Source organism: Nipponia nippon, unplaced genomic scaffold (genome assembly GCF_047370975.1).
Source record: "Nipponia nippon isolate SJK-2023a ecotype South Korea unplaced genomic scaffold, ASM4737097v1 scaffold_1, whole genome shotgun sequence".
Lineage (NCBI taxonomy): Eukaryota > Metazoa > Chordata > Aves > Pelecaniformes > Threskiornithidae > Nipponia > Nipponia nippon.
Window position 1 is genome coordinate 83,964,037 of NW_028262290.1, and position 19,388 is coordinate 83,983,424.

Genomic DNA, 19,388 nt, shown 5'->3' on the forward strand with positions numbered 1-19,388 from the left:
GATAGAAAATGAACATACTCTCCCCAACGCTTTCTACATAAAACTCATTGTTCCCTCTGTAGCAGATGATCCCAATTGCAGAGGCTATTCCATCTCGTACAGTGCAGTAAGCTCTCAATGCATAATGAGTAGCATTAACAACAGGCAATAGGCAAAAGTTATGAACTACGGTGCCTTTATCTAACAATTTATCTCACAGAAAAAGCTGAAAAATTTTGCTGTTTATAATCTGAAAAAAATACCCTGCTTGCACAATGTTTGGGCAAGGGATCTGGGGCTTTTGGTTGATGGTAAGATCAATATAAGTCAACAATGTGCGCTGGTGGCCAAAAAGGCCAACCGTATCCTGGGGTGCATTAAACACAGTATAGCTAACCAGCTGAGAGCAGCGATTGTCCCACTATGCTCAGCATTGTTGCAGCCTCACCTCAAGAGCTATGTGCAGTTTTGGGCTCCACAATATAAGAAGGATATAAAAATATTGGAATGCGTCCAAGGGAGAGCAGCAAAGATGGTGAAAGGCCTAGAGGGCACAACTTATGAGGAGCAGCTGAGGATACCTGGTTTGTTCAGCTTAGAGAAGAGGAGACTGAGGGGCGCCCTCACTGCTGCCTACAACTTCCTCATGAGAGGGAACAGAGAGGGAGGTGCTGATCGCTTCTCTCTGGTGGTGTCTGGTGACAGGATGCAAGCCAATGGCTTAAAGCTGCATCAGGGAAAGTTCAGATTGGATATTAGGAAAACATTCTTCACTGAGAGGGTGGTCAAGCACTGGAACAAGCTCCCCAGGGAAGTGGTCATGGCCCCAGGCCTGTCAGTGTTCAAGAAACATTTGGACAAAGCTCTTAGATGTATGGTTTAACTTTTAGGTTGCCCTGTGTGGAGTCAGGAGTTAGACTCAATGATCCTCATGGGTCCCTTCCAACTCAGGATATTCTATGATTCTGTGAAATATAATGGCTTCAAAAACTTATACTTCCTTTTCTAAAATGTATCATGTAGTTGATGAAAACCCATGTTCTCAAGATCTTAGGTTGTTTTTTTTCCAGATACATTTTTACTAAATACTTTTGAAAAGAGTTATTATTTCATGAGTAGGAAGGAATATATTTTTATGTGGCAATAACTTCCCATTATAAAGAAATACAAAACAACTTTCCTATTTCACAAATAGAAGCTTTTTCATACCACATGGTAGGTGTGCAAAGAAAGTTAAAGAGGTTATTAAGAAATAGATATTCTTTAAATGATGGTAAATAGCATACCCAAACTCCAGGCTGAAAAAAGAGGCCTTTAGCTTTTAATATACTTGAAGCCCATTCTACAATCCAGGGCTGAAAATAAAAGTTTGTAAATTTTATTTTGTTTAGGCACTCAGACAGTATATCGAACACAACAGGTCAAATTACATCTCAAAAAGTATATTACTTTTTATCTATGTTTGTTCAAGTTGTGTCCATTTATTTATAAATCAGTATCTTTGTTATCAGAAGTCTGGCAAAACAAAATACTTTAGTGTTGAGATGCATAATTCATTGCCATTTTGGGTATTAAGAAACATCGCAATACTGAAATACATACAAGCAATGCATTTAGCAGGGTGTCTGCAAAGAAGCTTATTGGTTTACATAAATTGCACTCCAGAGGGAATGGAGAAAAATCAGTTCATCAGCTAAACAAAGTATTGAAATCAACACTATTACAGTGGCTCCTTGATAAATACACAGTTCATTATCACTTTATTCATTTGCTGGTTTATATTGGTGATAAGAGTGCAGCTGATCAGTCAAAGGCATCTCTTACGCATTTGGCTGCAGAAATAATGTTATTTTCTATGTAAACCTCCTGAATAACCAAGGTTGATATATTTGGTTAGAATGGATCATCCAACAATAGCTGTTGAAGCAATATTCTCAGATGCTAAAATGGTTTACCAGATGATTTATAGGGTTTAAATTGTTTATTTACCAACACATACAGTTCAGGGTTAGAAAAGAAGCAGACAGCTGTTCCATTTCCATTGAGACTGAAATGGCATCATTTTGCAGAGGTCTAGTTGGAGATAGTCCATTAACATTCTAATGATAAACAACTCCCAAAATGTAGAAGTAAAATACATAGTCACAAGGACATATTTTTATTCAAGGTTTCTGTTCCCTTGAAAACACAGACCACTTAGGACCAAAGAAAGACAACCACTGTTGTCGAGTACAGTGAAATCCAAAATGGAAAAGTTTTCAGGTACTTACATACAGATTAAGCAGCATGCTCACCTTCTGGCTTACAGCAAGTACTAGCTTACTGAAAGTAGTTACAGCAGAGTCATCACCAATGGGCCATTCACTGAAAAGTTTAAATTTTCATCACAGCGAGTTTCCTGGTTATGTAATTAAAGTACAGAATTAATAAATAATCTTGAAAGTTTGCATTAAACAAGAAACTTTCAAAGTCCTCCACTAGTGAGAAAGACAAAGGAAAAAACACCTGTGTTAGTCTTGGTTAGGTCATGTAAACAAAATGGCATGACATGAGTGGTGGAAGGTTTATTAACAATGTCTAAGTGATCTAGGTCCTTAAGTCATGTTTTCAAAAGACAAGTAGCAAGAGCTTTATCGCTTTAAATTGTCATTTGAAAACTTCGAAGTTTTTCGAAGTCTGATATCCTTCATTGTAAGGACAAATTCAGATTATTGCCTTGCAAATATTTATTCACTGAAATAATCCTAAATCAATGTCCTTTATAGGACAAAATTTCAGCGCTCTGAGTCAGGATTTCTTCTGTTTTCACCAATAGTTGTGTTCAGGTGTTAAAAAATATATAAATCCACTCCCTACACATACACACATAAAATCTGTTCATTTTTCATCCTATACCCAGAATGAGTTTGTTGTCAGAGCTCAATTCTGGTAACAGTCTTTCTTTACCTGGTAGTCAGCCAGTGAACCACAGTTCCCTAGTGTGCACAGTCCTCCATGTTCTGCTCAAACACCATCTATCACTCCAGTGTTGAACAAACTACTATTCAAACTAAACTGTCTTTAAGTTTTGGGTCACCCACATTTGGTCTTTAGTAAGTGAGTATCAGACAAAGTCCTTCATTAGTGCATTTTGGTGATAGCGCTATGTTATGCATGCTATCGAGACATTGTGAAGTGACTCTTGCCTGTATCAAGACAGAATATTTATAGTTCACCATACCGAACAACACTAGCAGAAGCATCACCTTTTGTTTGTATCTAAGAAAAACATTAAAATTGTTTAAGTAATACTTCTGAAAAGAATGTATTATAAATACATATTTGACAGTAAACTGGTGTTCCACATGATGAAACTTTTGTTTTCCTAACGTTATTTTCCATAAGCTTCTAAAATTCTTATTTTAACAGTCCATAAATTGTCATCCTTCTGACAGTTTCTGTCTCCTATACCCACATTCCTGAGCCTCACTCCCTTCACCTGATAGTCAAAGATTAAAGCAATTCTACTCCCACTCAATTTTGAGATTTTTTTTCTGCAGTTAAAGCATAAGTTCTTACTTTATTCTTGTATTGGGAGGTTCTAAATACTTTAGATATCTAGAATTATTTTTCAATTATCAGCATTTCATTCAGAATAGGTTTTTACTTAGGCTTCTTGATGATATTTTCTAATTCTGCTTTGCAAACTGCATTTTAAGAAGTTGCTACATAGCAGTTTCAGCTATTTCTCATATATAAGCATACCGTAAGAGAACAAGCAAATAATCATAATAATCCCCAGAAGTTTCAATAAAGTCCAATAAAGCAAATAACAAAATCTCCTTTGAGATGTACTAGCACAATTCAGCAATAACTTCACCATTTGGTCCAGGAATGAATCAGAACAAAATTTCCTTGCACAATTTTCCACTGGTATATTAGAAAGTTTGCAAAAATTGAATCATTAACTAGTATACGAGATTTTTATCCAATCATATATTTACAGTAGAAATGACAAAAATGCATCAATTGAAGTCCTTTTAATTGAAAACCATTTTAACTTTGAAGACTGTCCCTTTGTGATACAATTAGCACCTTCTTTCGCAACAGCCCTAGAAAGAAACACACTGTGTAACAGTACAAGCTCAGAAATACATAGCCATGTCATAAAAACAAAATCAAAATAACTCACGTAGTTTCCTGATTGTGGGATATTTAGTAGAAGGTGTTATCACACAGCAGTCTTTCCCCCTAGAAACAGTACTTATTTTTGTAAAATTTATAGGAAACTTTACATCTTTGAGACTTCTAACCATCTGTGGAATTTGGCAAGAACTGGCCAATGGTTCAAAAAGTTGTTAGCAGTGGAGGAGGGCAGGATAACAGATACACGTACATACATAGACAGTATGTATTATGAGATTGAGTTCTTTTTCCTTTACATGGTGCAGCAGTGTACTAATGTAAAAGATATTTAAATATACATACCAGATTGTCTTCACTCTGTCTAAAATTTAAGATTTAGCTAATTGGGATTGAATTCAGAATACAGCAAACATGATGTATGAATGTTGAGCATGTAATTCAACTTTAGAATACTAAATCTAAAACATGAGAAAAGTGTCCTCCTGGTTACAACCTGTAAAGGAAGCATATATGTATGAGATGACTTTTTTCTATTTTGGAACTTAATGAAAGAAAATCTATGGAATTCCTTCACTATTCAAACACAAACACAACGTTATTTTTCTGAAGAAATATATGAAGTCAGCCCATACTCAGAGTTTCCACTGTGTAGAATATGTCAAGAATTTTTTATCTGTTTATTTGAAACGGCAATGCGCCCAAATTCAACCTGAAGATGCATCAGGTCTTTCTAAAAAGAGACTAGAAACATACACGCCATGACACTAGGAAGATGCAAGAGATGATACAACCTGTATTTTAGTTAAAATTACTTTTTATTGGCCCATGGAGACAATTCTTAACAGACATGCCACAGTTTCAAGAAATAAAACCACTGCTAATGCACAAGGTCTAATTCAGGTGCGTTATCCCCTCCTTACGGAAGAAGCTCAAAATAAAGGCCATGAAAGGAATCTAACTGTAGTAATTTATCTCAGTTCAGGTATCAACCAAACATTGATACAAGATTTTTACAGAAGAAATTGCTGCAAATGAGGTATCCATAGTCACACTGGCTGAATCAAAATTAAGACCAGGTCTTTTGGATTCATTCCCTTTACTGATAAAACACTCCCCTGTGTACAACTAAATAATATCTGATCATGATACGTGCAAAGTGATCAGAGTATCACTAACTACAGCAATACTCAATGAGGATGAAGGATGACTAGTATCTAAAATGGTCTGTTACCTGTCCAGTAAAAGACCTGATCATGATCTTTATTATGTACAAGCTGCTTCTAATAAGCAATGTTTAGAACTGGGATATCTAGGAAATACATATTCAAGTCCTTGGTATAAGAAACACTATGATTGTATTTCAATACTGCAAAAGAGTTGAACAACTGGTATTATCTGCTTCACTTGTTCTTAGCCAGTACAGACCCCATAAATTTTATACAGCTATGTGAGCAAACAGTACACACTTTTTCAAGTTATAATTATCCACTAGATATTAGAAATTTCTCCATTCCAGGCAATTTAATTGGTTAAATAATCTTGTCTCATTTCATAGTGAGGACTCACGAAAAATTCATTGTAATACACTACGACCAACTCTATTGTTCTTTAATTTCCAGGACAAATGTAAGATCATAGTGCAAAGGTATTACCATATTCCTGTTTCTTGGGAGTAATATATAGAAACATATTGTACATACATGGCACGATATTACTGACAGCACCTTTTTATACTGAGAGTGAACATAATAATATAAATGGAATAATTTGAATGTTATGAAAGAATACAGGATTTTAAGTATGTAAGATGCTCCTCATAATTCGAATGTACATAAAGGTATACAATTGAGTGATGTGGTATGCCTAACATAAATTAGCATTTGGAGAATAGGAAAAAGAGGAAGAAAAGCAACCAGTGCTGTATGGTTCATCAGTCATAGTCCAACAGTTCAGGTGCATAACCACAATACAGCCTTTTCACAAACTGCTTTAGTCTAATAACATTTTTATGAGCTACAGAAAAAGGAAAGCAGTGTTATAAAATAAAATGTTTTTAAAAGGTGTCAGGATATGCCTAGCCTTTAAAATTTCTCAACAAAAAAAATATGTTGGAACCCCAGATTCTGTAGGAGTTCAGGTAGAACTATTTGTCAGGAACACGGGCTTTAATTACTGTTTGGAAAGGAGATTAAACCTTTCCCTTTCAAATGCCATTTCAACCATATTTTCTATCTGCTCTCAGTGAGATAATGTTCTTTGGAATAAACTCTGTACAGAGTCATATCTAAAAAACTTGCAGAAATAACAACTACTGCAGAGTTCACTTAATATATAGCATACTCCTCACACTGTGAATGATTTCAAGTTTACTCTTTCATTTTCCACCTCTGAAAACTGACATCATTTGCAAACCTCATCTGCCAGAGAGCTTGTCTGCATCTCTTTTCATACAACAGTATTTGTCATGCTCACAAGCTTTTCAGCTGAAAAAAACCCCTCCAGTCTGTGTGACAAATAACAGGATATTTCATGTGAAAAATCTTTTGCAAATCACTTCCTTCCTAGATCTGATGACTCACAGGACACAACACGAAACCTTTTTCCCAGGTGTAATGGACAGAGCGAACGGAGAAAAGTAGCTTTGAAAAGGTGTTAATTAAATGTTTTCATTAAGATATACTCCACTATCTGCTCCTTGGTAGTACTGCAGTACTAGACAGTAGTACAGCTTCCGCATATCATCCAATACAAACTCAGTATCTTTTCATAACTCACCAGTCTCTTTTTCCCAAGTAACAAGTGATAGGATGAGCGGAAACGCCCTCAAGCTGCGCCAGGGCAGGTTTAGATTGGATATTAGGAAAAATTTTGTCACTGAAAGGGTTATCAAGCACTGAAACAGGCTGCCTGAGGAAGTGGTGGAGTCACCATCCCTGGAGGTATTTAAAAGATGGGTAGATGTGGTGCTTAGGGACATGGTTTAGTGGGGGACTTGGCAGTGTTAGGTTAACGGTTGGACTCGATGATCTTAAGGGTCTTTTCCAACCTTAATGATTCTATGATTCTATGGCCTTTCAAGCCTGTCCCTCAAAAGGCTTCCTTTCTTTTCACTTAAAATTTCCCTCCTCACTACTCTTTCTCTTCCATTGAGCAGCACTACATTCAACTTTTATCTTAGTATCTGTCTAGGTCCAACATCCATCATCTATTTGATGAATTTTCAAATAAATCTCTCTGAACTTTCTCTCATGTCATACTTCATGGTCACAATTTCTCCATAAACATTACTTCATTCTCCAGTTTAAACCTCTCCTTTACTGCCATGCTAAAAATGAAGCCCTTATGTATCATGCTAACAAACACATTTTATTTTCTTTTACTCCCAATTCTGTTAGCAATCATTTGTTGTCCACAGCAGCTTTGTTGGTGATTTGGCCTCACTCATAAATTTTCTTTCAAACCCAGAAGAATTAGAATTTTGACTCTTTTGAGCTGTGTACTGGAATTATGACAATAATATCAAAGCCAAATGAAAGCATCCACAAGAGGAAACTAATGAAATCTTAAGTTTTAGATTGCATTTTATTTTCATCGCAAAAGAAAAGCTAATGATGATGCAATGTAGCACACACAAATTAAAGTATCAAGAAGCCACTGCATGGCTTTCCATGAGTCATTTTACAAAGGATATATTGCAAGTTTTCAGAGATCTTATTAGCAGTAATGTGGCTGTTTATGAATAGTGACACCGTAAGCCATTCATTAGTTTCAGTACCAAGAGGGTGTGAGATCAAGTTAGCTATAACTTACTCAGACTGCAAAATTCTGCTAGCAATTTTGTACGAATTCATCCTAAGCAGTCTCTTTCACAGCTTTATAAAAGAAATTTTCTTCTTTCTTAACTCCATTAAAACATATTTACTGAGTGATGGGCTCCACAGCATAAATAACAACTGATTGAGTGAGTTCAAATTCCTAAATATTGATTTCTCTTGACTTTGAAAACATGGTAACATCTGTGTGCAGACATTTTCAGCTTTGTAATGTTTAAAGTAGCCCTACTGGAAAAGGAAAGATAAAACCCCGTAATGTCACATCCCTGTCAGTGCTATGTCACTGTGTTGCCAGCAATTTTGAGGGAGGTGATCCTTCCTCTCTACTCAGTACTGATGAGGCCAAACCTGGACTGCTGGGTCCAGTTCTGGGGTGCCCAGTACAAAAGAGACGTGGACATACTGGAGAGAGTCCAATGAAGGGCTAGGAAGATGATGAAGGGACTGGAGCATCTCTCCTATGAGGAAAGGTGGAGAGAGCTGGAACTGTTCAGCCTGGAGAAGAGAAGGTTCAGAGGGGGTCTTATCAAAGTGTATAAATACCTGAAGGGAGAGAATGAATAAGAGGCAATGAGACTCTTCTCAGTGGTGCCCAGTGACAGGACAAGAGGGAACAGGCACAAACTGAAACACAGGAAATTCCAAATGGACACAGGAAAATACATCTTTACTGTGGGTAGTCAGGTTGCCCAGTGAAGTTGCAAAGTCTCCATCTGTGGAAATACTCAACATGCAACTGGATGTGGTTCTGGGCAACCTGCTATAGCTGACCATGCTTGAGCAGGGAGATCAAACTAGATGATCTCAAGAGGTCCTTTCCAACCCATATGATTCTGTGACTCTGTAATTTTTATAAGGTCTTCTACCAAACATACATAAAGATATTTCTAGGCAGCCACACACACAACACCACACAAGTAATTATATTTAAATAGCAAATACTGTAACACTAGACTATAAAGAACTATGAGACACAGCAATTCCAACAAAGACTTTTTATTTTTAATTATAGCAGTGCAATACCCAGCCCCACGCATTACCCTAACGATGGCCTGTTGGTGGTATCATAATGCAGATAATGTATGAAAGATAATATTAATGGCCATAAAGCAAAAGATCTAAAAAAAAAAAATGTTCATTTTCTGGTCAGTTTACCATCTGCCTATGAGAGTACAGATGCAAGAGTGTATGAATGCAAGTTTTTACGTTGTGTCTGAGATTTCTTCTTTCCGTACCACACTTCTACAGGGCTCTAAGCAATAATGATCCAATGTTTAGGAATATGCAATACAGTAAAAAAGAAAAGAAAATCTTAACATTTCTTCAGTCTTATCAGAATCCAGGTGAGATTTCTCTGAGCTTTGTTGGCACGTGTCAGAAGTCTTTCAAGCCTCGCAGATAAGGTCTTAGAAATGTACTTCTTCACAATACTTAACTGTACCACAGATAAAGAAAACATGAACAACAGCTCCTCACAGTAAGCTCTAGGTAATTAATTAGCTTGTGCCTTTGGTATAATTAGCCTGTTAGACATTATGGAGCAGTTGCACTGAGACTCATGAATACTATACCAGCATAACAGGAAAGGAATAATCATTCTAATCAGCCTGACTCTTCAGAGGTAAATGTTCCTGAGGAAAACTAAAGCCTACAGCCTCAAGGAACCTGTACATTTGAGAGTGTGATTTACAAATTCTCCCTGTATATTATCCCAGCTCCTAGATTTCAGGCTCACACTTGTAGCTCTTCTCCTGCTTCTCTAGAGGAAGACCTAGATTGCATTTTTATGATGTGAATATAAAGTCTGATTCGTAGTTTGGGCAGTAAGGGTAAGTGATACAACAAAAGAAGACAATGCATCAAATAAAGTGAGTGAGCAGTGAAGATGGTGAGAATTGTGGCTGGATATGGCTGAGATTTTTTATGACTAAACAAACATTCTTTTTAGCATAAATATGTCTCTGTAAATCAACATTTCCATATATGAAATTCCATGCAGTTGTTGACATAATCTAACACTGTCTCTTATTTACTGTACCAAGCAAAAACAGCCAAGAGGTTCAGAAGCTGATTCAAGATTCCATGCAAATGTTATACTATTGAACTGAAAACATCCACACATCCCAGACATTTCTGATCATGAACATACTCATTTTTGATTACAGTTTTACTGGACAGGAGGGACAAGAAAATTCCACGCCATTGCCATGACTAACATTTTTAAGCATCTGAATCTATAATAAAAGCTTTATGTTGCTGCAGTTTTATTATAAAGCCACTTCAAAGCTGACCAGTTTTTCCTCTCGGGGGGAAAAAAATTAACCAAGTAAACCAGACAACTTCCTTAAGTTACCACTTATAGACATACTTGCACAAATTGACACTTGCTGAATTATTGGAGTAGTGCAAGTTATGTGCTTATTTTCTGTCCTTTTATGTGTACAGAAACACTGCATCTCAGACACCATTTTGTCATAAAAACAGATAAAGGATGACATGGAATGTCAACACCTTTCCATATGGTATTTGCCAAAAAAAGATATGCTTTATATATATGGAAAACATAGCACATATACGCAGACAAGATTGTTCTTCAGCACCGGCAATCAATGGGGCTGAGAAAATGTATGTGCTTTACAGGTCTGCCATCCTAATCAGTAAAAGACCTTGCTGACAACATGTAAGATAATTAGGCAATGAGGAGAATACAAATTGTATTAAAAAATAAAAGATTTAAGGCATACTAAAACGAGCTTCAGAAGCCAAAACATATAAACAAGCATATAGTGGTTAATAGAGATGGCTGAATGTTGGATATATGACTGCATCATTTTGCACAAATTGGCCTCAAAGCATAAAATTCAAAACTTAGTTAGTGCATTCTATAATATTAGGTGAAATTTAGAAATATCTAACCCATGTAGAATTAAAATGACCCTTATTTACTATCTTAATGAGAAATTTTGTAAATCTTAAAACCAGTGGTGGGTGCTAATTACTTGAAAATATAACTTGAAGACCTTTGAAAAAAATAATCACACAGCTGGGCTAAACCTCCCAGTTCTAGATTCTCTCTACAACATTTGTAACTGTGCACTGGTCTTTGACTAACCAGCACAATAAAGGAGGAGATTTGCAATTGAAAAGTTATCCTTGTAATAGTTAAATATGTAATCAGATCATTTATCATTAATATAATATATTAATTCCTTTCCATTTTTTTCTGAAACCATCAAGAGGCGCTTTTGGTTTGTTTTTTTTTTTTTAAACACAAGCGTTTCATAGAGTTAGTATGAAGTTGTGCATTGGTCTTTCCCCTGGAAAAGCTTTGCGTAGCAGGTCCTAAGGCCTACTCTAAAATTTTAACTAAAATACTACAATGTTATGCCAAAAGTTTATTCCCTACCACATTGGTTATTTTTGCACTTATGATTAAAACAAAATAAACCAAAATAAACCAAAAATAGATACATACTGCAGCCAAATTCTGAGATAATTACTGAGTTTGATGTTGTTGAGTGTTTTCAACATATATAATCACTCTCTTAATGATCACTGGAAGACTTTTTTCCCTCTCCTAATGTTTTCATACAAGCTCTGAAACCAGTCTACATGAAGCCTTTTACCTTTGAAAACTCTAGGTTACCCTGATTGTTGTAACCTGCAATCCTGAGCCAGGTCAACATACTCAGCAAATCCAGTTCTTTTTTTGTTTTTGCTTTTTTAAATAAAACCAAACCAAAACCCACAAAACCCCCAGTAACATTAAAAGTAATTATAAACAATGCATTTGCAAAAGAAAAAATGCTTAACCTATTTACGGCAAGGCTAAATCTGAACTACAGCCAGCTAACTTGCTTTAGGCTCTTGCTGTATCTTTGGTTGCATTTCTCAGACAAAACTGTCATTTTGGAGCACTGCTAGTTTTCACAGCCAAACTGAATTTTAGAGTTAGGCCCAACAGACCGAATTTCTTTCCCTTTCACTCATGCACTCTTGAAAATAATTTTTAACTTATCCAGAAGACATTTTTGACATCTTGACATTTTTCACTCTTTGGCATTACTTTAAGCATTGTTTCACCTCTTCAGATGTTACTTTGTTACAAGGTTAGCCTACAATAGTAATCAGATGCTTCAGGATCTGTGATAATAGAAACGGAAAAAAATCTTTCTTCTAAAGATATAACAACAAAAAGATGTCCCTGGAGAAAAAAAAAAAAATCAAAGATTTAAAAAAAAATATTTTTCCACAAGTTTTAGTTGCTAAATCACCTACAGCCCAAGAACCATCCATCTGAGAAGAAAATATGACCTTCCACTCCATGAGCCTTTTATCTTGGTCATGCTTTGTGGGTACTTTTATAGATCTAACAACTGAACCTTCCCATATCATGTCAAATATGTCACACACATTGCAAGGAAGGAAGCTACAACATCGAGTCTTAGATGCTTTTTCAGCCTTTTTCACCTACTTAGCAGCAGGTTACCCAATTCTGATTCTCTGCATGTTTATCTGGATGCCCAGCATTACAGACCAGGTTGTCCCACCACTGGAACAGAATTAGTCACACTATATGAAGTTAAATATCTGTGAAAGTAGAGATCAATGCCTAGATCTTCCTCCCTCTACAATTTTCAATAAGGCTGTAACACCAGACAAGCATGCTTAGTGACCACTTTGAGATTTTCTTTATAAAAATTCCCTGTTAGGAAACTTAACGTGATCTGCATATTAAACTTTCTGTGATTGTAGTGACTGCAAAATATTTGTGTTGTGAAGAACTGTAAACTAAGAGAAAAAATAAGGAGTGCTGTAGCTAACTACGGAATAAAACTGGTCTGATCCAGGAAAGAAATCTCCTATGATTTTATCAGCTCCACCCAGTTACTCACAAAATCTACTGACGATATAAATGAAAGTGGAACAGTTTCTCAAAAGTGCACTATGTAGGCCATAACCTTTTTTTCCTTAATAACTAGACTGGTACATCTAGCTATGAAACCACCTCTGTTTCATTGTTTAATGAGTCAGCTCTAGGCCCTTTAGAACATGGGAAGTACGTATATGAATTTAATACTCCTCTACAGATCTACAGAAAATCGCTAAATAAATAAAGAATGGTTCTTAAAAGGGCTATTATTATTATTATTGTTATTATTATTAAAAATAATAATAATATGGTGAGATAGAGACAGTGCAGCGCCTGTGTCTTTCCACATATATATTTTTGTGGGTGTTTACCAGAAAGCAAGCCTTTATATGACCACAGATAACCACACAGACACACACGAACATATATCCACCCAGTTTTATACTCCTTTTTTGTCTTCCCAAGGTAGTCTGCCTTTCTGAGAGGTGTACCAAAGAACATTCAACCATATTACCACTACAACAGTATTGGAAACAACCATGACCAATGCCTCAAAACTTCCAAAGTAACATTTGGGGAGAAAAAAATAAATCTTTAGACTCAACAGACATTACATCACCTGTACTACCTGCAGGTCCAGTCATGACCTTTGACAGCAATGATGCAGACCTTCAGGTACTATGAAACATTTGAAAGAATTCAAAAAATTGCCAAAGAAAGATTTCTGCACATGTTCACAAGCTATTTCTGAGTTACACTCTATGCAATAGTTTTGACTTCACTGATGCTGCATCAGGCATTAATCAGCAAAATTTCTGGCTCATTATCTTCAGAGTTAATTTTAGTGAGCCCTGATCATTAAGCAGGGTTCATTCCCCAGTTCTCTAAGTTGAAATTGAGCATTTAAAAGAAAAACTAATCTCATACTGAGGCAGCACTGCCCACTTGCTCAGGGGATAAAAATACATTGTTTTGAGGAGGAAATCTTGCATTTGGGGACAATCACAGCAAGACAAGAAGCAAAAAATAAAGTCTAGAAAAAATTATTTTTATCATCAAATCTATGACATATTTTGCTAGTTTTCCACCCATCTTTTCACACCTCTAAAACTACACAGTTGTTACTAGATATCTTTTTGGCTGACAGTGAGTTAAGTGAAAAAGTTACCATCCACGACCTGCCCCAGTTGCTCATTAACATCTATCTTCTCCGTATGTTGCTGCCTCCTCAGATCCGCCAGCTTAACTGCATGCATAGCCAGTCCTGGTGCCAGTCAAAATGTTTAGTATCAGATTAAACTTTGTTTTTAAATGCAGGTTATTTGACAGAGACAAGTTAAGGACAGGCAATTCTACTGTTAAGGATGCAATTCTACTGTCAGACAGGAGGATATAATAACTTCTGGGAGGATGTGCTGAAGAGCAGCTGAGGTAGGCCTGGAGCTGCAATCTTCCCACCAAGCTCAGTGGCAACCAAGATAGCATTTCAGACCACAGCCTTAAAGTTTTGGAGGACAGATGAGAGGAAGAAGTGGCAGAATACCACAGACACAACAGTAAACTCTATTAGAGATTGGCTATGGCTTTAAAAAAAAATTTCTGTCTTATGGAACTAAAAAAAAAGAACAAAACTCCTCGGTTTGCTATGCTATCTTACATTTATGGAATAGCCAAAACCAATAAAAATATGAAACCAGGAGGATTCCCACAAGGCAGGTGGGGACATTTAATAAAACTATATCCTTACAAGATAAGACTTATTCCAGGACTGGCCACATTCATACAAGAAGTAGCTGATGTGAAGTGCTTATTGAGCCCAGCAGCATTTAAAATTTACTATGCAACTGAGAGAAAGTGTTGTGAGTAGAGTCCCTTAAGGAGACAGTCCAGATACTTTTACCTTGGGGATTCCTGATTTTTCCCCTTACTTGGTCATCTTAATGGCCACAATAGCTGGCTCCAGCGCTTATGAATTGGGTACATGTAAAGCTTGTCTCTAATAGCCCATTTGTTGCCAAGTCCCACCGACCCAGTGGTAAAAATCAGGCAGTGGTTTAGCCCCTTTGGATACCCAAGACCAATCATTAAATTCAAGTTAATGTTGCCTGCTACACAAGCTAAAAATTACTTTGTTGCAAAAAGTAAAGGAAAAAGTGAATTCACCTTCTTGGGCTCCAGACCAGTGATGTAGCCAGAAGGCTGTGCTTCTCCTCTCTGCTTACTTCAGATAAAATTCATTCTCTGCTCATTCCACAACACCTAGAAACAAAAAAGAGGATCTTACTAAAATAGCATGGGAAATATTAATTTAATTTAGTCCCTTTTCAGTAACTGGATTAAGAGGTGTTTGTAGGCCTGGTTCTGTACAGGAGATCATAAATTTCAGAAGGGAATATCAAAGGCACTTGAAAAGCAATGTTACTGAGATGCTAACTCTGCATCTTTAACCCTTCAAATGATAAAAAAGACAGGTAGTCATTAATAAACACGAGAGATATGCCATGTTTTCTTTCTCCACAATCAGCAATCTGTAATAAATTCAAACAGATGACACACTGCTTCCATGGAAAAGAAAGAAAGGGTAAGAGTGAAGTAGTTACTTTCATAATTTCTGTCTGGACAGAACACACTCTATATTTGATTTCTATGCTGGAATGAAAAAAAAAAAAAATCTAAATTACCCTTTCTCATTCAAAAAAGTAGAAAAAACCATAGGGGTTTCTAGGAGACACTGCAATTGCAAATATGATACAGTATTCTTGCTGCTTCTAAGAAATAGAAACATTTGATTATTTTGAAGTAGCTGGCCAGAGCTGGCAGTTGAACTCAATTACAATTCCATCAGGTACCAGCTGATACATTCAATAGTGTTTGAGAGAAGATGCAATACAGTAGTCCATGCAAATCATAGCAGAAAGTAATCTCACTAAGCTGATACCGAGCCATTCCTTGCCTAAGAACAGGTCCCATGTTCCAGATAAAGAAAATTTAAAACATTAAAACTAAAGGATGAAATCAACTGAGAAAAATAATTTAAAAATACTTTTGTTTTAAAAACACACTCCCACAGAACATAAAGCAAACATATAACATGGTATTATTCTTCTTGAAAAAGATCACAAATTATGAAAAAGACGGTATCTTGGTTAATGCAACGTCCACATTATTTTCTGTGTCCGTCTGCAAGAGACCTATTTGCTCCACGCTATTAAGCATATGCTGGGGGTAGATAATAATAAGGTTGCTTGAGGTTTCTCCAAAGGTTGCACAATGCACTACACACATAGCATTTACTTAGGATTATCAAATGCAGCTGCACTGGAAATTAGGAAAATATTAAACATACATAGAAGTGAAGCAGTAGACTCAGTCCTTCAGGGTGTTTGCTGCTTCCTTTTGCTTAATGTCAGCTAGGCCCCAACCCACTGAGAAAAGCAGTACAGATTAGTATTTTCTGCCAGGCCACCCTGTAAATTAATGTTCTTAATTGTAGTTGCATGCCACTCGAGGGGAAAAAAAAAATTCTAAATTCAGAGAAATCGGAAGAAGGTCTTAAATACTGCCCTACTAAATAAGCGGGTTATCTTAGAAATTAAGGTAATGTTTTCAGCACACAAAGAAGCTTTTTCTCATCATTATTTTCTAGAAAGCTCTGTTGTCCATCCAAGTCATTTTGCTTCCCAGGGCTTCAACTTCTTTCTTTCAGCTACTACTCCAGTGCCAAACAAATCTTTGGTCCTCCTGGTAATCACTCGATTTTGTGTATCTTAACCCAAGATGACATAAACATTTTGTTTCACCTTCACAGGTTCATTTTCTCCTTTGGCCTTAAAGATGTCAAACGCTATTAATCAATTCTGCTCTTGCCATTATGACAAGCAAGCCCTACTTATCCTTCTTGTGGCTCCAAGTCTTGAATTTTTCTGTTCACTAATGATCTTACCTCTCCACAAATACTCTTAACTCTCTACAAAAATATACATTTCTGGAAGAAGGGGACTTGGCTTCATAATCAGTGCAGGTAAAAAAGTATCCTCCAGAAGTGAGTCTATCTAATTCTCTAATCTGGTTTCTCCAATTACTGAAGTCTGGAGTGGACATTCTCTTCCAAGGTGACTAGAAATGAGCACAATCTGTGTTATATTGTCACACCGGGTACTTTTTGTTTTGTGATGTGACAAATGATTGAATGGCCTAAGAGTACTTTCAGCATTTTACACACCAATCACATTGCAAACTTACTGTTCAATTTCCTTGCATTTCTTTCAAGATTGTTCTTGTTTTAACTCTCTTTATACCTCATTATTTCTATTTCAGAATAAAATCCATGCTTTCTTTTTTTTAATATGAACGCAACTTCATATTGTAACTTACTGTGCCTATTACAGAAATATTCGTGCAAAAATTACTTTATTGTACATACACAGCCTTCAAATAAGAATAAGAATACTTAACAGAGGCAATACATTCCCATATCAAGACTATTAAAGAAGTATATTGCTGAAGACTTAGAATTGGATTTGATCCCTGTGAAATCACCACATAACTCCGCAGAATTCAGCACGCTGTTATTTTTATAAAATAGGAAATGATAAAGTAAACTTACTGCAAATAGGACTGCAGACCAGAGAAGAAAAGCAAAAATTTACATTGAAAGGGACTTTTGGAGATCATCTAGTCCAGACTCCTTCTCAAGGCAGGGCTAACTTCCAAGTTAGGTTGGGTTGCTTTAGGGCCTTGTCCGGACAAGTTTTAAAAACCTCCATGGATGCAGGTCCCTCTCTAAGCAACCTGTCCCAGTGCTTAACCTCACTCCCGGGGAGAAGTTGCCTCCTTACATCCAATAGGAGTTTCCTTCATTGCTGCTTGTGGCCACTGTCCCCTGCCCTGTTGCTGTGCACCTCCCAGGAGAGCCTGGCTCTGGCTCCTCTACTGCTCCTGCAACCAGCTCCTTGCGGTGCCTTCTCTCTCATCTCCTGGCATAACAGATCCTCCAGCACCTCAGTGGCCTCCCACTCAACACTTGGCATTTTCTCGATCTCCCTCTTGTTTTGGACCACTGCAAACTGGGCGCAGCTGTCCCGCTGCAATGGAAGAGGAGAATCCCCTGCCCCGACCCGCCAAATGGGCTTGGCCATCGGGTAGCCTTCCTTGCTGCAAGGGCACCCAGCTGCCTCACCTGTAATTCACTGCCCACCAGATCCCCATGTCCTTTTCCACAGAACCATTGCCAGCCAGGTTGTAGTGTTGCGCTGGGTAATGCCAAACCAGATGCAGGACTTCTGCTGGGCTGTCTGGGTGAACAGTATTTATATGGAGTTTTAAGACAGATAGTCCTGTCCTAAGAAACTTAAGCCTCAAGTAGGTGAGACAAGTAGATGAGAAAGGATGAAAAATAACTGTTCAAAAAAGGCAAGCCATTAAAACAGAGGCCAATTAAAAGTTTTGAGCAGGATTCAAAGGGAGTATAAAGACAAATGCAAATTCAGCAGCTTCTGTTCAAGGTGTGGGAGAAAGATAATTGAAAGACTCAAATCGAGGAATGGGTGATAGGGATAAATAAAGCAATAGTATTAGAGGGTTACCTAGCCATAAGGCATAAGAATAGAAGAATGATTGAAAGCAAAATAAGATTATGTACAACCTTAGGCACACAGCTCACCTCTTCATTCAGGTTTTTTTGTTTTGGTTTGGTTTGGGTTTTTTGTTTTGTTTTTTTCACTTCTGAGATTCCAATTAGGCAACATCAAAGACACCACAAGCCACTTCAGGTATAAAAAGGTCTTCAAAAGTAAAAGTAGTACTGCAGTCTGTCGAAGCTACCTGACAAAGAAGAGTTCAATAATACGCTACTGCACTTGAGCAATGAGGAGTGAGAAGTATAACCTTAAAATATAAGTAATGGAAAGAAATAGGTATGTGCCTGAAAGGAAATCTCAAATTCATCATGCTAAGCTTTCAAAGACAAACTTTAAACAAAATGGAGGTAGCTGAAAATACCTATTCATTTTGCTTGTGAGAAAAACGAATCTCTCATGCCTTTAGGCAGTAGAGAATTATGTGGTCTTTCGAACTGAAAAAGTGCAAACTGTAGAGGATCAGACTGAATAAATGTTAAGATGCCAGTCTCACACGGCCTTTGGGAATCTACTCAATAACAATATTTTTGAGATGTCTCACACAGGAATGGTGTATTTGTTATAGTTATTTACACCTTGCAGAGTAAGCTAATAAAAATGAAAGGATGTGTTTATGCATTAAGGAACAGAGACAAAGACAAAGAAAATATCTGCATGAGAACACATAACAGGTATAAACAGACCAGTCATTTTAAGGTAAGCTGAAAAGGAAAACAAAACAAAACAAAAACTGGATAACTTTCAACTAGACCATACTATAAAAAAGATCAATGTTTTCCACTTAGCATCTTACAAGTGTCGAAAAATTAGTCTGGTTAGTAAGGCTCTGTCCCTCAATTTATGCAAAGACTTGAAATGCAGAATTCATTTAGCCCTTATAGCAAGAAGAAACCTCCTTATCATAAAAAAGGCAGAGGCAAGCAATTGGATGGAGGAACA

The 19,388-nt window shown here is 36.8% G+C and overlaps 1 protein-coding gene across 9 annotated transcripts in view; it reads right to left on the bottom strand.

Moving 5' to 3' along the window:
• The window catches only part of CDH18 (cadherin 18), a 565,378-nt gene that overhangs the window by 235,359 nt on the left and 310,631 nt on the right, over positions 1–19,388 (bottom strand). For all 9 annotated transcript variants that reach the window (XM_087761202.1, XM_087761183.1, XM_009469019.2 and 6 more), the window contains one exon: positions 14,974–15,069. The gene's annotated coding sequence lies outside the window, so the exon portion shown is untranslated. The remainder of the gene's footprint in view (positions 1–14,973; positions 15,070–19,388) is intronic.